This window comes from Perissodus microlepis, chromosome 1 (genome assembly GCF_051167445.1).
Source record: "Perissodus microlepis isolate ML-2025 ecotype Zambia chromosome 1, ASM5116744v1, whole genome shotgun sequence".
Lineage (NCBI taxonomy): Eukaryota > Metazoa > Chordata > Actinopteri > Cichliformes > Cichlidae > Perissodus > Perissodus microlepis.
Window position 1 is genome coordinate 26,252,250 of NC_140461.1, and position 14,903 is coordinate 26,267,152.

Here is a 14,903-nt window from a genome sequence, read left to right on the forward strand (position 1 = left end):
CAATAGGAAAGAACACCCACCCGTACACTGACAAACACACACTTAAATGCGTACACACAACTGCATACTGTGCCCCCCTCCAACACACACATTCGAGCACACCCATGCACAAGCAACCACACACACACACCTCCTGACACTTTTCCTTTCACATCTCACTTCCCCTGAACAATATTTCCATTTAGCCATGCTCACTGGCTCCCAGCCTCTATTGATTCAATATGGGGTAGGACGGAGGATGACATGTTTAAGGACTCTGATAAGGGACAACAAAGCAGGTTTCACATTTTGATGCAGGAACATGCCCCTGCTGAGAATCTGTTCCACAGCGGGACGGCCACTTTTTACAAGAAACTTGCTCTGGTGAGTTTGAAGTGGGACAGTTGAAATGACAAAGGTTAGGCAAAATGTCAAACACAACATAGACGAATAACATGTTTGTCACTTTTCCTGTCACTCGCGGGGACTCAGAAACGCGTGCAAACTCACAAACAGGATCCCTTTACACATCCCTGATAAAAAATAAAAAATAAAAAAAGTCATTCAAATTAAAAGAGCTCTTTGAGGCCTTTAAAGACAGCATTACTCTCTGCCTCCTTTCACTTGGAACCAGAACTAAATGGATGGGCTTTTAGATGATTGGTGCATTAACCAACACGGTAGCTTTTTTCCATTATCGGTTCCACAGAGTTACCATGCCAGCCATTATCAACCAACCAACAACACAAACCCTCACAAGAAACATTTGGCCATTCTGCAGCCAAATATTTTACTTACATTATTCAGCTCTAATCCCCTTTTGCTTACAACTGAGAACACAATGTGGCTATGCCCACACAACCGCTGACTTGTGGAGGCAAACAAATATAAAACACACACATTGACACACACACACACACGTTCACACATTACAGCCCCCACTGCAGACAGACACACACATACACAAAAATCACCTCCTCTGTCTATCACATCAACCTGACTCTTTTTCTCTCTTCTCCTTTTCCATATCCCTCTGCCTGACACTAATCCAGGACTGAAAATCCCCTTCAAAAGCACAGTTTGCAGATTGTGTTTTACAGGCAGGCTTTGTTATTGTGTCATTACACATAAACAGTCTCTGCCTCCATCTCTCTTTCCCTCTCTCTTTCGCCTTCTCTCTCGCTCCTGCCACCCCTCCGCCACCCTCCCTCCCTCCCTCTCTCCTCTGCAGTGGGAGCAGAGCCACTGATTAAATCTCTGAGACAAAAGCTGCTATCCTCTGAATATCAAGTATCAGCCTTTCGCCAGGAGCAACACTGACAAGAGAGAGAGAGAGAGAGAGAGAGAGAGAGAGAGACGCGGATGACAAGAAAACCTGCTGCAGTCCACGGGGAGGAGGCTGGTGTGCCATCGGACTTGGGAAGCCATCCCCGCCACTGCTGCAGTGAAAAAGAGGTTGGCTGTGCAAATAAGAGCAAGGTCAAAGGTCCTTCGAATTGTAGCTCACGTGAGGTGACAGGATGTGGGTTAAAGAGACAAATTATCAACCTAAACGGGCAGTGAATGAATGTTACACGTTAGTTACAAGAATACATTTCCAGCTGAGTGAAGATGGGGAGTTTATCCTAATTTCAAACCCACCCCACCCGCACCAAAAGAAACTGTTACCTCAGTGCAACACTTTGTTGCATGAATGGCTGTCACACTCTATGCTCCTTCACTCTGGCTGTCACCTTTTAAATGTCAGGTCAGGGTGTAAAGAAAAAAAATGGAAAAAGGATTCTTTCACAAGATTTAAAGAAAAAGTGACTTTTCTGTATTTGCGTCTGGCCAAAAAAGAAAAAAAAAGCAAGTATCATCAAAAGTGTTGTGAAAATGGAGAGGAGCTGTGGCCCTTCATAATTATCATAATGCACACGAAAACAAAAGGCTTGTGTCTCGGAGGACGATCAGGCTTACGTGGTGTCAGCTGGTAAGTGAAGCGGATCATTTCCCTACCTTTTCACAGGAAGGGAGAAACATAGACAGAGGGAGGGAAAGAGAGTTTGAGAGATTGAGAAGGAAAAAGGAATAAGCAAGACAATATACTCTGATTTTGTTGTGGGGTGTAGAGGGGGTATGGGGGGGAGGTGGGAAAGGCAGAAGAAAGGGAAAGAGTGGAGAAGATGAAGGACAGCCTGTAAACCGTTTCTGTCGTTTCTCAATATCTGCACTTAATGCCTCGCCTTGTCAAAACGTGATGATGTGAACAGAATTGATTCCCCCCCCTAACAAACAACAAAAAAGCAATCCCTTCTTTGCAGAGGTGTAAAGCAGAGCTACCCTCCCCCTCATCTCCTCTCATCTCTCACAATCTCTCAAAGGGCCTCTTCCTGGGATGAGAGACGGAAAGAGAGAGAGAGAAAGGACAGCGGGGGGAAAGAAACGACTGCGGGGCGAGTCCATCTTCCTCTGACAACTACAAACTGATCACTTAGAGCAATTAAATCTAATAACAATAATAAGATTGGGCTCAGCAATGTACCACCAAATGCACAGCAACAACAATGATTGCAACAATAATGGAGCGCCAAGGTATTTAAGGATCCAATCCTGACTTAATTATGAGAAATTAAAATGGATTTAGCATCAGAATTAGCTTGATTTTATAGGTAATTAACGGCACACCACAGTGGCGGTATAAGGCAAGCGTTATAATCTCCGTGAACGGCTAAATCAATTTGACTTGAACAACACCAACCAATCAACAGAGAACGCCGCAACCAGAAACAGCAGGTCTCGCAGATGCAAGGAGAGGGAGAATTTATGCTAATAGCTGAACTATGATTTATAAGATGTGTTCCAGCACCGGATTCGCAGTCACGTCCACAAATACAACACAGCACCCAGCTGTCAACGCATGCGGCTAATAGTGGTTAGACGCAGCGGCCCTTCAGGAGATAGTGTAGCTATAAACAGCTCTGCAGTTTTATGATTGCACTTGGCCTTCATATAGGAGCCTTCACACGTCAGTGTGATCTGAAAGGAGGGCGGAATAGCATAAAGGAGAGATAGTGTGAGTGCATTTGGTGGCCCGTGCTGCTCGGTATCGCGGCCTTACATCATGCATTTGTTTTGTGGTGTTGTGTGTCTGTGCTGCGTGTATGTAGCGGTGCTCTGTTACACATGCGGCGGTTTAACAAAAGACTCCCAATGCATGTGCCTATGGAAGTGCTTGTGGGCACGTATGTGTGTGAGTGTGTGTGTGTCGCATCTTCAAACTATTCAACCTCCTGTGTATGTGTGTCTCCTGCCCCTTTTCTCCTCACCCCTTCAACGCACACACAAAACACACACGCACACACACATACGCATACACACAGTAACAGATGGCTGATACTAACTGAGATAATCCGCCAACAGAGTCATCAGCATGGATCAGTGGTAATCAGAGTGTGGACACAATGTCTCTTCTCCAGCCGTAATGGAAGGAGCGCCTGGCGCAAGAGAAGGGAAATGCATTATTCCCCATGATGCCCTGACCTCATTCAAAGACACACACAGCGGCTCCCAGCTCCCTTTCTTTTTTCTCCTCACCATAGACAACAAAGAGTATATCATCGCTGCTTCTACAACATTCACTCTCCCCTCCAGATCTCTCGCTCCCTACCTTTTATTGTGATGTGCAACTGTGTCTAAAGCAGACCTCTGTGTTCAGTCAGCCAAAAAAAAGAAAGAAAAAATGTCAACATAGCAAGTGTGTCATGATGAAGGTTGTTGGTAACAAAAAGGATTGGAGTGAGTAATCATCAGTTTTACAGTGTTATTTTTTCCCATTATTGCTCAAAACAACCATACTGACTTATCGCATAGCCAGTCAAAGTCTTTCTGAGAATTAATAATGCTTTTTATAAGTCTAATATCCAGACACGTTGGTTATCAGGTAGGGGGAAAACAGCCAGTAAGTAAGTGGTGAATCACTCACTCCAAAAGGCATAGCACACACAAAGCAGTACTTTCTGTTGCGCTAGTGTTCGCCAAAGTGAGATCATTGACACTGTCTGAATCAGCAACAAGATCTCTTATTTCTGATCTTGTGAAGCTGCTGTTCAGCCTCACTGCTTGAACTTCCCATCTGTCCGTGTGTTCGTATAGGTTCGTGTGGGTGTATGTTTTTGTAGGCGTGACATGTTCGTATGGATGTGGATGCCTGCGCTTTGCATGCTTGTTGGCAATGAATGCTGACCGAATGCACGCACAAGCTTGCTTGACCCCATTTCTCCTCCCTTTGCTCTCCCCCACCACCACCCCTCCCATTCCTTCTCCGCATACATACCATCAGCCAGGAAATGACATAACCAGGGATCTTGGCAAAAAAAAAAAAAAAAAAAAAAAGTGACAACCTTTGTCCCATGTCAAACATCAACTCAGAGAACATTTAAAGAGACAGTGTGTACTCTGTTACATCATGGTTTAGCACTGATTGTGTGGCTTTATTAATCAGCTAATTGTTATAGCTCTATTTTACTTGGAGTGTTTTATCACTGAGACACTCCATTACACACACTTTTTTTCTTTTTTAATTAATGAAGTACAAAAAGTAAAGAACACTGAATAACTGAATAATCATATTAAACTGGATTTGCACAAAAACTGCATAACTGCATGGTGAACTCACAGAGCATTGTGCCAATGCCTGAAAGGGAGTACAAAGAGACAGCATGCCCCAGTGTGGCCTGTCTAGGTGACAACAACTAGAGTGACTCAGACCCCTCCCTCGGCACCACTCCTGCCCAGTGACAGATGGCAGAGCGGGGCATGTAGGGGATGGGCACCATCTCTCACCCTTCCTCAGCTAGCCTTGGCAGTGGTGCTGGCCACAGGTCTTATTACAGCCACAACACTGCCTGCCTGCTTTCATGTAACACTGAAGCTTACCACGCTAGAGCTGCTTACTGCCTGCCAGGTAAAAAAGGTAATGATATGGTCCTGTGTGCAACAAATGGTAGAGTGTGGCGTGTGACAGAAGAGTTTCCAGACTTAGTATTTACCGGGCCCTGGTGTAACCTCTACACATATGCGCATCCATGCAGTGGTAAGAGGCTTTAGTTAAAATATAAAACCAAATGGTGTGCCACACGCATTCTGTATATTTTTGAAATGACAAGAAATCAGCTCTTGCCAAATGGCTTTATTTGCCTTTTCAAGCATAGTGTAGATGCCAAAGTCTGGAATCAACACCCCTACTCACCATCCGTCTCTGCTGGGTTCCCAGTGACAATAATGTGATTTTGGGACATGGTGATGACTCGGTGGAGAGGAATAGGATAGGCTTGTCACTTGTGTTTGATGTCAAACCTATGTGTGACAGAATAGTGTTACTCAGCTCAACCAGACATAGCACTACTCCCATTTCCTGGCCATAAATAGAAGAGAAAGAGATGATAGTGAGTGTCTGTCTGTGTGCAAGTGTTGCAAAAAAAGAGGATAATCTGTGTGTATCTGTGTGCACACAAGCACACCCTTATGCACCATTCTAAGTATCATAAAGTAAGCTCAATAAGAAAATTCCCATCTCTTATGCTCATTCGCATCTGCATCCACCCAAAGCTAATTATTCTCCCCATGGTAACCTAGCAGGGTCTTCACATCAAAAAACCAGAAGTGTGTATCAGGCAATCATCCCTGATGAATCTGCCCTTCTCCCTCTGCTAGCCACTCACACTCATCTGCCAGTCTCAATGCTCATTACTGTTTTTCTGTAGACTGAACCAGATCTGCTCGCCACTGGCTGCATGTGTCTACAAGAATCTATAATGACTTCAGAGGACTTTGGAAGCACAGAATAACAAAAAAAAATGCAACGCACAAACAGACACCCAACAGATGCAGCAGAGGCAAAGTGAGTAGTGAGCCAATGCCTTTTAAGGTTAATTATCATTTAAAACACTTTTTTAAATTACATTTGTGCTAGTTCACCTTTCACTACAGAGCTTTGTATGTAACTCAGTGCACAGCCAAACTGATGATGTGCAAAAAAAATGTACCTCGAGGCCTAAAACATTGAGCTCAGATACTAGAATAACAATTCACTTCACAAAATACATCCTGCATATCAAATCCAGCAGATGCAATTCTCCGGTATTTAAAGAGACCTTTGCAGACGTTTGCACAATTCTGAAGTCGCAAATCATCTCAAAATCTAATAATCATATCTAATTTTTTTCACGAAATTTCCTAACAGAGCAGTGCAAAAATACTATAATTGCTGTAAATATTAACTTTGATTGTAGTTAATGCCGTTAAATCCTGTGTTTTGAATGCAGAGAAAAAAAACTACAGCAAAACTGATCCAAAACAGAAGAGCCACAGCAAACCGACGCTGAGTAGCAAAGTATTTAAGCAGAGATTCACCATTTATTGGGCCAGTAAGTGGAATTAGCTCAACTGTATTGCATTCTCCGATGATCTGATTGGTCAACATCCTGAAAAGATGTTTCTACCACAAAACGAAATGGTATGTATACATAATGGACTTTAATTTTATCTGACCTACTTCGTAATGCTAATGCTGCAGCCAATAATCTGTCAGTGAAGCGATTGGTGGGTTCCCTGTTTTTACACTTGTAAAAATTCATGTATGAACAGGTCAGGTTTGCAGGAGGATCTCTTCTTCAAACTTAGCATGATCCCAGCTCAATCCACACTTTTCAAGGTACAAGAAACAGCTGAACACAGTCTCACAGTGACCCACCCCCTTAGTTTTTTTGGGGTTTTTTTGTTTTCCAGATTTATTTACAAACCTAAAGACACTTTACATGATAGAAGTGGGAGATATTGCAGTTCATTTTCACCTGGACTGAGACGTCTAGCCTCCATTCAATGCTTTAATATTAATTATTATGAACAGAAAGGTCACAAAAATGACCGCAAATGCTGTCAATTAAAACTTCTAGAACGAAAATCGGAATCAACCCAGAAAATTGCAAAGGCTGTAAAATCTAACGTCCAGTAATTTTTCTTTAATCTTAACAGACACTGTGTCAATAGTGCAATGTAGTAATCTCCCTCAGACTAAGTTGATCAGTGCAAGCTTTGATTCTCTGTTTTGTAATGATGGCATTCCTCAATAACTTGTGATGTAATGGCTTAACTGAATACAAAATGTAATAGATGAGATTGCACGTATTTAAAAGTGTACTATTTCACTGATTTGTTGCATGCTGTTGAGCTCATGTTATGTATGACACCAGTGATGTGAAATGACACACAATCTATGCCATAAAACAAGGTTTACCCACATTGACTACTATTTAACTGACAAAATCTTAATAAGACAAACGTACATATTTAAATGAATGCAGGAAATAATTTTAACTACCAGGAAATAACATCAGTTATTAGGGAATAGCAAGAAAAAAAGGAGCGTGTGAGAGAGAAGAAGATGGGGGGAGGAGAGAAAATGAGCGCAGTACTCCAGATATGCATAATGCAAATGACATGCATGTCAAATAGCAAAACAAACTGACAGTGACAGAACAATGGAATAGCCAGAGAGCGGCCAGTCGTGCTAGAGCAATTGTTTGAGGCCCTCCTGACCATTTCCATGGGAAGAAAAACATTTAGAGTTCTGTTCGGCTGAAACTTTACTTGCAAGAGATAACTGATATCACTGTGCAAATGTGACAGAATTCGGATAAGTGGTGCGATGGCTGGAATAGCTTATCCAAGACTACCAGTCACTTTTTTTTTGTTTGATGCTGCTACTGCAGCACATAATGTGTTATTTGACAGAAATGAAAAGACATGTATAGTCACAAACCCTAATTTTTCACTCTTCCTCTCAACCACACAAAGCTGCTGCAGTCGTCAGATTCCTTCTTTTGCTGGTTTCAGGGCTCAGAAAATAAGTGTCCATGAAAAGAATACCGGTAAATTACTTTGGTTTAAATGACCGTTATGGCCAGTAAAAACTAAAAAACTCTTATGGGTGAACCATGCAGCCAGTGGCATCCCAGATCATAGATTTGCTATATAGTTAGCAGCTCACTTAGCAATTACTGCTTAATGAAATGACTGCTCACATCTCTGGCTTATCTCTTCTCCAAACCCCCACCTTAACACCTTTCTCCTGCCCAGTCCTTCTCCCCTTGTGCTCCACTGTTCACACTTCCTCTTATTTCTTGCTTTTATTAAAAACATTAGCAACACCTGACAAATTGACTTCATTAACTGCTTTCTTCTCAACAAAAACAGACAAATGCTAAAGTGCAAATGAGGTTCGAGGTGCTCTTAACAGAAGGGAGCAGAAAAGAAAGCATGTTTACAGGTATTTAGAGTGGCGAGCAATCCCTGGTGTTGCATCTGCGTTTGAACACTGCAATCAGGTGAAGGTCTAAAAAGCCACTGAGTAGTCTTCAGAGCAACAATCTGGCAACCTACAGTAAGCTGTGATGGGAGAAAATCCACCAGCATTAAACTCAATATGTCAATCAGCTGTATTCCTCTGTTCAAATGTGTGCTTTACTTAATGTTAAACATGTGAAAATGACTGGCTGGAGGAGAATGGTGTTATATTGACAGAGAGGGAGGCAAAGCAGCAGGCAGTCAGCCACTCTGTTCTGCTTCACTGCAACATGGGAGGGAGGCCAGCGTGGACACATACACACACGCACGCACGCGCACGCACACACACACGCACAGATGTAAAAACACACATACAGGCATGTACACAGGAGCAAGCACACGCTCACACAAATGAACACACACTTACACTCTTCCTCTCTCGCTCAGTCTCTCTCTCGCTCTCTAACAAACACATGCACACACTCGCACACAGTGCAGCAGGTGAGGTGCCAGCACATCACAGCGCTGCCATTTTTCAGTGTCTTGCTCAGGGAGAAGCGCTCTGACATTTTATGAAGCACTCTGCAGAAATCAGCAGCTTGTAATGGCGGCTGGACTGTCACTCCTTTCCACTCTTCACACTCCCTCTATCTCCTTTCCTCACACTGCTTTTAAGATATTATCTCCACTGATTAGCATAATCTAATCAATTTTACAAAATTGGCTTTTAATTACAAAGAAAAATCTTTCTTCTCACAGTTACTGGTTAAGCCTTTGTTTTTGCAAAAAAAAAAAAGAAGAAGGAAAAAAACTCAAACTGAGGCAAGAAGTAAAACCTCAGCGAAAGGTTAGAAAATGCTACCTATCACACTTGAGTGGGAGAAACAGACTAAGACTGATGTGTTAAGGGTATAAATGGCAGAAATATCACCGGCTCATCTTCAATATGCTAGACAGTATGACAATATGAAATTAATACATTATGATTCAACAACCTAGTAAATGTCCCTGGTTGTACATGTAATGGTAAACAATTCTTTTAGATACGTGCATTTTAAAGCAGCTGTTTACTCGCTTCTTGTTTTTCCTCTCTCTTTTTGACCCTTGGAATCATGGCTGCTAATATGACTGTACGTGCTTACTGGAAAGGCCAAGTGATTAGAAACTCAGCTGTTAAATATGTCCTCTGCATAAAAGGAGGGATCTATAACTATGATTAACTCTCTGGCATGTTGTTGTGCCTGACAAGCTCTCTGTTGAGCAATGATTAACAGCTTGTGACTCTACAAACCGCCGCTTGCACATTACCACAATGTTTACATTAGCCAGACCCTCATTGAAGCCATTACTGCTGTTGCTAAGCTAGCACTCATCATTGGAAGCTGAGCAGCGGGCAGCCTGTGGCCCAACAATTTACAATGATGACAAAGGTTGGCAAGCGTGGCCTAAAGTTTACCTCTGAAGTTTCACTCAGGGCCCAGTTTAACTCAGAACTGTATGCCCACAGGAAAAAAAATGTGATTCAACTTGAAATATGTGGGAAGTGTCAAGGCCAAATCTCTCAGTGTAGGCTACGCTATAAACCTTAAACTAAGCCGATTTCATTAATGTGACATTAGCATTTGTAATGAGAAAAGGGGGGAAAAAACCCTTGGGACATCTTTGTGCTGTTACCACACACATATGAATGTGCATGCCCACGTACAGGCACACACACACACACACACACGTGCAAACACAAACACATGCAAACACATAAGCTGCGATATCAGCCACTAATTTACATCCATATTACACAAGAATCACAAAATGCAGCCAAAGCACAGAGGGGAGAAAATGTTTGTATATGCGTAGGTTTTCTAATGAACACCACAGATTAGTTGCTGTAAACTAACTGTGACAGTTAGTTCAACCTTTCCTGATGAGCTGGGCAAATAGTTCCAGACAAATAGAGCCTGGCATTCATTCCCGCTTTATCCTGCTCCAGACGGAAAGGAAGGAAGGAAGACTGTATCAAGAGCAAATCTTCAACAATCCCATCACTTTATTTATAACTTGCCAACGCACAACTCGGAGCTCATGTGATGCGTGACAACACTCCTTGTTTTTTTCTTTGACAAACCAAGCAATACATTAAGCTGACTTGTTTTCTATGTCCCTTTTAAGACTTCACAGATGTCCTGGCAAGCTTGTGCGTGTTGATTTGCTGGGCGAGTGACTGTAAGGTTTTTGTTTATTCAATTTTGAGCTACATGTTTTCAGCGTAACTTTAGGGACCAACGGCCCTGTGCAATTATTGACTGGGTGAGCTGGTTAAAAATAATTTTAAAAAAGCTTGTCGAATCACAATGACATAACACACAATAACATTATTAATAGAAGAATATGCAACTTTGTACTTGTAGAAGTCTTGAGCCACCCCTCGTTTCTTTACATTTTGTTAGAAAAAATAGAAAGTAGGTGCAGTGATTTATAAGCATGTGCAAACATAAATGTAATTACAGCATAAAGGAAAAAAACAAAAAAGGTGTTGTACAACTGTAACAACCTTGAAAGTCAATATCTAGTTTAACACAGCCTGAACTCTCATAGAGAAGTCCTCTGTCCTCTAGTTTCTTTAAGTAGTCTTCAGGAATAGTTCCCCAGGCTTCTCGAAGGATATTCAAAGCTCTTATTTGTATGTTGGCTGAGTTTGTTCTGTTCTTTGTCAAGATGATCCCCCACTCCTTCAATAATGGTGAGGTCTGGACTCTGGGGAGGTCGATCCATGACTGAAAGTGTTCCCTTCTGTGTGTGTTTCTATCCAGGTATACTTTTCTGCATCAGCAGTGTGTTTAAGATCACTGGCAAGATGTTGCCAATCAGATGCTTTCCAGATGGTAGTGGATGCTTGATCAAAATCTGACAGCACTTTTCTGTGTTCATAATTCCATCAACTTTGTCAAGATCTCCAACATCAACCATGACAGAGCCTCCGCCTGTTTTACACATGGCCACAGACATTCACTGTGGTACCTTTCTCCTGACCTTCTTTGTGGAAACTGAAACAATTTCAAACAGAAGTTTAAAATTCGGATTCCCTCCATGAGACCTGTTGTCAGTGATTTTCAGTCCAGTTCTTGTCTAATTTGGCATAGCTCAGTCTTTTCTCATGTGCTGTAGATAGTCTTTAGGCCTGTCAGCCCGTCTTTTGTCCTTCTTGTTTCGTTTTTTTAAAAAACGCACTGCACATTATGCTGAAGTATGACATGTTTTCAGTTGTTTAAGAATCACCTTTTTGATGCACTAGTAGTTTATGGCTCTCAAACTATTCTTTGGCATTTTTCATAGATTCAACTAAAGAAATGGGAACAAATTATGAGGGCTGCTAGTAAGAAAGTGCCTAAATCACAATTTAAAAATTGGATCTTTGGTAAACACTCGGTTACCCCTTGTGTGATTCCATTTTTATGCTTGAATGATCCATAGGTCAGTGTTACGTGGCTCAATAAACAAACAAACAAACACATTTTTTAATCTACTTATTCCATCTTTTCACTGTTTATATGAGTGATGGATCAAACATTGTGATGTGAGACAACGCTGAAATGGTTTGGCTCTGATGTGCTGTAAAATCTAAACATGTGGATAAGTACAAAGATATGTATATCTTGCTAAATTTCTGTTTTAGAAGAAACAAGAATGTAATTTTCACCTTCAAAAAAGTGAAAATTACAAATTATACAACATGGGACATCTGTGGAGATTAAAAAAAAACCTTGGTGGTGCTAACACATTATTACACGAGTGTTAACGATGATATGAAAAGATGTTATAAGAGAACAAAAAAAACCCACTACTATACTGTAACAACAACACGCTATGTAATTAGGCGAGGTCATGATAACATAAACAGCGATCTAAATATATTTTAATGAGGACCAGGCAGCAAATAGTCACTATGCTTACTGCTGGCTGTAGTGTCATAAAGACTTGTAATGTTGTCTGCTGCCCCCAATAATGAGAGCGGTTTGTAAAGACAAGAGGTTTTTTTTTTAGACTATAACGCCCAAACATATTGGAGGGGGGTTAGATGGAACAAAGGACCCGAGCCAGGATTAAATCAGAGAAGTTGTGCACACTTGGAACGCATCTAGGCCATAAACGGGCATCGAGACTAACCAAATGTTGTTTATTTTCACACGTGCCTGTAATTGCAACAATAAGACATGTTGCTGAAAAAAGTATGTGTTTTCTGTTTTTATGACTGTTGAGAAAAATTATTCAAGTAACTTGCCAAAATGCACGCAGCTGGCAAGCATGTGACTAACGAAAAACAATTTTCACTTGTTCCAAATTCAAAATAAAAGATGTCGTCCTTTTTCTTTTCTTTCTTTTAACCACATCAAAAAAACAAAGAAACTTAGTCTGACCTTCAAGAAACTGTGAAAGGTACATGTTCAACAAAAGATAGCAAGAAACTGACACGAAAACAAGACCATACTATTATAAGACCTCTTTGTTTCTGCGTCTGAGCTGGCTTAAAATGAGACAACTCAAGGAAATTCACAGTTCAGTGAGCTGAGATTAAGACCAGAACTGTACAACACTGTGGTCACCACAGTTTGCCTCGAGGCATGCATAATGTTACTCTGACATGGTTTGTTCTGTCTTTCTGTGCTGTTATTGTGACATCTGATGCCATGCAGTTTGGAATAAATGGTCATGACAAAAAAGAAAAAAGAATCAAGGCATGACATTTGACAAGTGCTATCATCCAGTCCTTGTGTTCTTGTAAATGTGACCCTGCCTATACCCTTCCAGTGTTATCAAATGGCAAAATTGGGACATCATGTGCCAAAAACCTCTATTTTTTTCCACACCCAAGCAAAATTTGTACTAAATTTCATTAAACATTTCACACGAATTAGGGAAAAAAAGCACTTTCCTTTCAGTGCAGTTCAAAGTGTAATAAAACATGACACTTATATAACAAAAGCAGTATCATAATGGGAAACAGCTTCATTTTTCCAGTATCACCTTTCTGTGGCTCTATCCAGGACATTTTCCTCCCTCCTGGGGGCAAATGTTGAAGACCCTTTTAAAAGTCCAGCTGTGCCTTAAAAGAGTTAGTCACACCAGCAATGGGGTGCTTTGAAATGGTGTGCAGAATATCCACCAAGTAGTGCACCTTTTTTCCCCCCTTGACATGGCCCTATTTCCTGTATCACCACACTTCCCCTGTGTGATTTCATATAAAAAGCCAAAATATTTGAGTCTCCATTGTCGACTGTGTCAAACCCAGCTTTGACATTACTGCGCTGCAATTGCACTCCCCCAGGTGGATCTACACATGACATACGCACACACACTCATATGCACTTGCACACACTCACACTGACACTCGCAGTTACCTGTGTTCAACTGTCTTTTCATGTGAAACTAGACCCATAAGTCCACCCTCTGGATCCTAACACTTCCTTTTAGTTGAGCCAATCGCAAAGCTTGCCATCAGCCCCCGTCTTGTTACCTGATATTATTTCAGGAGGAGTTAAGGAGAGCAAAGAATAGTGTTGGCTCTACATGAATGTCTGCTTGTTTTTTTTGTGCGTGTGTGTGTGTGTATCTGTGCTTGTGTCATGACGAGTAGATTCCTTGTGTAGCGAGGCTGAAACCGAAGCTGCCTGGGCCTGTTGTTGATAGCTGTGTCTCACCCACTCAGTGCCCCAGAGGGAGTCAGGACCAAGACCACTGCTCAGGGTCTGTCTGTTCACACACATGAAACACGGGCTTAGATTACACAGAGCTCAAATATGACTCATCCCAAGGAGGGGGTGGAGGAAGGCCTTCTCTGTTGTTTTGCACAAAAAGCGTGCGCACACGCAGACACACACTGCCCGCAATGATAGCTACATCACAGGCTCAGGAAGAAAGGACCTTGTGGTTCCACACACCTGCCAAAGACAGATGTTAAGAATAAATCAGAGAGAAGCTCAGAGTGAAGAGAAACTCCACACAGCCGTAACTCCACTAACTCACTGCACACTACACTAACTGGAGAGCAAACAGCTGCACATGACAACACACACCAGTGATGAAAGTAACAATAGCATGCATGCACCTGACATGCATACAGAGAGAGGCTACAACAAGGGTGGGAGAAAGAGTGTATTCAAAATTTCTGTCTCACGGGCTCCGCTGGTGTTTTGGTGTTTTTAGCGCTACTTTGCCGCCGTGTAACCAGCTCCCGTCCTCTCTGGAACTGAGGGTGTTTAAGTGCAATTGTTCTGGAAGAAGTCAAAATCCTCCAACGACAGACAAACAAGTCACAACAAGGCTGAAAGCGGTATGGGTGGTTTTGGAGAGGAAGCTCGTTTTTCCGCTGCTGACTAAGTGAATTTCATGATTTCTTCATGTAAATATAGCACCACTGGGTTATGAAGAATCGACACTTACAAAGCCTGCCCTTTAACTTGTTGCAACGCAGAATAATATGCTCAAAATCTATTTTAAGGGCACTGTGACCTCTAAAAGCACAATTTAAACACCTACACAATATCATCCTACATCCTGTCAGTCATTGTGGCATACTTCCTGGTTCCAGAAATGATGTGTCATAA

The 14,903-nt window shown here is 41.8% G+C and overlaps 1 protein-coding gene across 13 annotated transcripts in view; it reads right to left on the minus strand.

Annotated features, from left to right (window-relative positions):
* The window catches only part of baz2ba (bromodomain adjacent to zinc finger domain, 2Ba), a 67,688-nt gene that overhangs the window by 30,402 nt on the left and 22,383 nt on the right, over positions 1–14,903 (minus strand). The window lies entirely within an intron of this gene.